Here is a 5,583-nt window from a genome sequence, read left to right as displayed (position 1 = left end):
AAGCAAAGTACTGGGGTACAGTCGACGGTTTTGGTGAGCGTGAGAGGGAAGCAGTAACTAGGTAGGAACTAGGCAGGCACACGCACCACTGTTTTGTCCCTTGGAATGAGTCTTCTTTGGCAGGGGCCATGCTCTCCATTTCTGCAAACAAAGCAGTATCCGCTAATGACTCTGTGTCCATGTTAGCTTGATATTTTTCTATTCTCCTCTTTCCTTGATCTGCTCAATTAATAATTTTCTTTTCTTAGGCTCCCCCTCCCTACCCAGCCCACCCTGTACTCTTTTTCCAGATGTGTGACAACCACTTCCTGGTCTCTAAACATCTTTCAGACTAATTTGTTTAATGGCTATGTGTTCTCTTTTTTGCTGATACTGGAAGATTTTAGAATTCTAAGGAGACTGCTATGGAAGCTGTTCCATGGTAACTCGAGTTCCAGCTTTGTGAATATATGTCCTGGCAGCTTTATGAACTCAAGTACTTCCTGGAGTCCAGGGCCAAAATGGGAAATGCAGCTGGCGCAGATGTTCGGAACTTAGAGTTGCCTTCTTGGTTTTAAAAGCCGAGAGATTCAGATCATTTAAGGGTCTCCGTACAGCTAAGCCAGATGAAGAGATGGGAGCAGCACCAATGAATGCATTTCCATACACTCACTGCCCAGGCTTGTTAGGATTATTTTGGCAACAGTTTGTGAAGTGGCAGCATATTTGATACTTACTAAGTAAAAGAGGAAGAGAAAAAGATGTAATATTACGGACAACAAATGTACGTTAAAACTGTCTTACTGGAATGATGTGTAGATTTGGAAGATCTAGTCGAGGTAAATAGATTTACTCATAATAAATTATCTAAAAACATCATAACATAAAAGTGTGTTTTCCAGGAATAGACGGTAAAGAATATCGATTCCAGTGATGTTTCTTTCCAACGAGGTAAGTACCCAGGTAACTAACTATTTCAGTCAAACCACATCATCGTAAAATGGTGTTGCGTTTCTGAGAAAAAAATTAGACTTTTACCCATTTAAACTATATAATTATTTTTCCAGCACATTACTTAATTTTAGCCCTTATTTTCTAAGACAGAATATGCATTTTCTTAAAAACAAAGATTATAGAAGGAAAATCCCAGATTTTTTATTAGCTTTTTAACCATAGTTACAATGTTCACCAAATTTTTGCTTGAATACTTGTACCATATCATGTAATATGAACAATTTTCTCAATCATCAATTTAAAATTGTGGCCATGTAGAAATGATGCTTTTAAAAAATATATAACATGATCATGAAAATAGTCAAATAAAGTAATATTTATTATCTTCATTGTAGTGGTTCTGATTTCCTTGTAGCTATGTGACTGTAAGCAAGTTAGATACCTTTCAGATCCTTGATTGCTTCATCTGTAAAATTAATTTGGTCATATTAGGGAGCTTCTAGATCAACGTTGTAAGTAGCAGAAACCAACTCAGGTTAATTTAAACAGAAAAAAAATGCACTGGAGGGTACAGATTAAAGGTAGTTCACAAATATTTAAGGATGGCCAGACCCAGTCTTGGAAGTCAAGGAGGCAGAGACAACCTTGATAATGGGGCTGGGGAGCTGGCCCTTTGAGGATAGCATCCCACCCTCTCTAGACATGGGCTGGACTACCCTGCACTGCTAAACCAATCAGAGCCTACTGATGAAATGCTATTATCGCCGCCTCTGGAAACAGTGTAGCTATGACAGCTGCCACCACACTTGTCTGCAAGGATCTTGAACAGCCTCTGCTTCCTCGCGTCCCTGGGCTGGCTCAGGCATATCTAGTTGATAGGACCAAGGTGTCAGAACTATGCTTCAGTGGCAGGGGGAGGGGGGCGAGCACAACACAAAGATCTTGTGTTACTTCCTTGGAAAGGTAAGACATGCCTCATATATAAGAAGAGGGCTCCAGTATCGCACAGCTACAAACATGCTGCTAAAAGAAACATTTCAAATTCTAGCATCTTCTAGAATCTTCTAGCATCTTCTAGCATCTTCATTGTCATTTGGGGATGGTGTTTCTGAAAAAGTTCTGATAATTGCCTGTTGTCCTGTTGTATTTTTAATAATATTTCATTTCTTTCTTGTTTATATATCCTGGTTTATAAGAAAAATTATAAAGTCAACCTATTTACAGTGAATGACATCATTTCACTACGAGGAGGTGACATTTATAATTTGTTATCATATTTATATAGAATTTCATTTATTTCAAACTAAGTTTATCTATGGCAGCTGCTATTATCCTGACAATCATCCCTTGGGGTAGCCAGAACAGGCATTATCAGTTATTTTTTATAAGTATGGAATTGTTATTTGACAAGGGTATGCTGATGTTAATCTCTGAGTGATAGAGAGAGCAGAGACCCTGCACCTTTTGACCGCTCCAGTCAATGTATCAAACGTGCCATGTTCATGCTTGTTAAAGTAGAATCTCACCTTTAATTCATGAGAGTAGCCTGAGGAAGGCAGAGTGAAGATGACTGAAAATATAGAAGGATGAGATTTCAGCTGTCACATTCTGTGCTCTAAACCAGAGCCTCTTGTCTATGGCCATGCCACCCTGAACAAACCCGATCCTGTCTGATCTCAGAAGCTAAGCAGGGTCGGGCCTGGTTAGTACTTGGATGGGAGACCACCTAGGAAGACCAGGTTCTGTAGGCATAAAAAATAAAAAAAATAAAAAATAAGGGATTGTAAACTGCCAAGATCCTTGCAATCTGTGAGGTCAACCAAGCGTTGCCTCATCTAAAAAATAAATAAATAAAATAAACCAGAGCTTCTTAGCTTGAGATGTGTCCCTCCATTCTTGGGTGTGCTAAATGGGTGCTTCTTTAGTTCTCCAGGCTGGTTGAGGACTGCAGGCTTAGTCTCAGGTGGACAAACTACCCATCCTTTTCCCTATTTTGTTGTAGGTTTAATGTCATTCTCATTTACGTCCTGATTTATAAGATAAATGATAAAGTCAAGCTACTTACAATGGATGACATCCTTTCACATATGAGGAGTTGATATTTATAATTCATTACCGTATTTATACAGAATTTTATCTCAAACTGATGAGTAGAGATAGTCTAATGCACTTGAAAGATATTTTTCACTGGTGTATTCATTCAACACCTACTTATCAAGGGCCCTGATGTTCTTGATGTAGTGCCAGATGCAACAGATAAAAGGTGAAAAGACTCAGCTCCTGCCTCTGGCTAGTTTGTTGTCCACTGGGTGAGGCAGGCAAGCAACAGGTAAACTCAGATCAGATAAAGACTCTCACAGGGGCAGGTGCAGAAGCTGAGGGGTACTTAGAAGGGGCTCTATCCAGGTTCAGTTGCAGGGGGTACATGGGAGACTTCTCCCCAAATAATGGAGGGAATCTTCCAGGCAATGGGACAAGTGAAAGGAGATTGGGTCTTATGCAGAATGAGCAGCTATGTGAAGAAGGCCCGGAGACCTTGGAGGCCTCCTTCCATTTAGGGCATGCAGACACCTGGATATAGCTGAAGAGCAGGTTCAAGGTGGATATAGCTCAGAGACCAGGCAAGAAAGTGCCAGGTCATATATGGCCTTGTAGATCATGAAGTGTCTTCCTTTATGGCTATAGACATAATCTCTAACCTTATAGTAATATGTAAAAAAAAAAAAAATAGAATTTTTCTGTTCTGTTTTCAGTAATATTGATGACTGGTCTGAAAGTTGACTCAAGTAGTTCCAATGAGGATAAAGTCAATAGCTAACATCTTTTAAGCATTGGCTCTGTGGTAACCATTGTGCTAAGTACTTATAGCTACTCAATAATTTAATTCCCCCAACAACAATATGAGATAACTATTATCCTCATATTGCAAATGAGAAAATTGAGACATAGAAATCTTGCCATTGGTCATGTATAGCTGGAACTTGAGCTTTTGTAGTCTACATTCCAAATCTTTGCTCCTAGAGATAATACTACACTCTAGTTACAAAATGCCATTTAAGACATTTTCATAATTAGAATATGTTTGCATTATGAATTCATGTGAATAATGTTATTTTGAGTTATTTGGAATTGCATGCAGTAGAGAAACATTACACATGCTTCAGAGTCATCAGGCTTACTATTATTATAATAAAGTCACCTAATAATAGAGCATATGTCCTCTCCTCCTAAAAAGATTATTTCCCTTATGGCATGTAACCACACTGGGCTTTAGTTTTTTATCTACATACAATCTAAAGATGATAATCTTGTTGTTAAATGAGATGATTTGGGGGCAAATGACATATAGATGCCCTGGGATATAACATGTGAAAAGGAATCTGACACTACAAAGTAAGGCCTTTGCAATAATCTCATAATGGAAGTTGATGAGACTTGTACTGGGATTTATTTGTAAAACAATGGAGAAGAGGTTGCTTCCTCAGCAGGTGTATCATTTAGCCTCAAGTTTATTTAATCATCTTTTATTGATTCTTTTTATTTAATAAACTTGCTTTGAGCTACTTTGTGACTGTCACCATCCTGGGTCCTGGAGACACAATAGTGAACATCAAATCGTCCCTCTCCTCAGAGGTCTTTCAGTTTCTTGGAAGAGTCAGACAGACATAGACAGAAATTTTAATGCAATATGCCAAACATACCACCACTGCAATGTATAGAGTTTGATGAAAGCCCCAATTAAGTGAATGTAGTGTAATCTAAATCTTCAAAGGAAAAAAAAATCACAGTAAATGGTCTGCTTCTAGATTTTGGCAGGATGTGTACTAGCAAACTTTAGTTTAAGCAGAATAGAATTGGTTACTAGAAGAGCAAGATTCTAATCTTTCTCCTCTGCTAATACAATCTATTAACCAGACAAGTTGATGGAACTGTCTCTATTTGTTATTTCCCCCAACTCTGGCCACATCTTCAGGTCTATTTCCGTAACATCTAAGAGCATGATCAAGTTCAGTCTGGAACTGCAGAGGGCCCTGTGCACCTTCCACGAGCTGCCTTTCCATGGATCATCATCCCAGGGCTATGGCTGTTTATGAACTCCCAAAGACATTTGGGCCATTGAAGAATGTGCAAAGTCCAATACAAATGCTGCCGAGTTTCTCAGAATCATCCTTGAAAAAAACATTGCCAAACACATGTCGGAATGAGTTTTTTTTTTTTTTTTAATTAAAACTAGCATTTTCCCATCCAAATATTCTTCCAGAGAGTTTATAGCCCAATGCAGGTTCTTAAGATAGCACGTGTGTTTGGTTTACTATCAAAAACACCATTTTAGAAACATGTGCAAAGAATTAGAAAGGAGATTATAATACTATCTCATCCTGAGGATTGTGCAGGTACTAGCTTTCTATAGCATTTCCAATGGTGATGTTTTGGTCATAAAAGTGCACAGGTACCTTTAAGTGGCTCTTTGATATTGAGAAGAAATATTTTGAGTAAGTTCCCATTTCACTATTTCCACTCAGTAGCTCATTGTTTCTTAAGTTCCAATTACTCCTTGACACCTTGAGTTCTTCAGGAAGTTTCTTTGTGGTCCTCCAAAAAAAACCAAGTGTACTAGTCCCTATACTTGATTCATGCCTGGGATTTCAA

General features: G+C 38.4%; 1 pseudogene; it reads left to right on the top strand.

Annotated features, from left to right (window-relative positions):
• The first annotated feature begins 2,565 nt into the window (after positions 1 to 2,565).
• LOC120619788 (uncharacterized) lies at positions 2,566 to 2,684 on the top strand (annotated as a pseudogene).
• Positions 2,685 to 5,583: the final 2,899 nt, after the last annotated feature.

Source organism: Pteropus medius, unplaced genomic scaffold (assembly GCF_902729225.1).
Source record: "Pteropus medius unplaced genomic scaffold, Ma_sr-lr_union100, whole genome shotgun sequence".
NCBI lineage: Eukaryota > Metazoa > Chordata > Mammalia > Chiroptera > Pteropodidae > Pteropus > Pteropus medius.
Note: the sequence above shows the minus strand (reverse complement) of the source record. Positions and strands in the feature narration are given on the sequence as shown.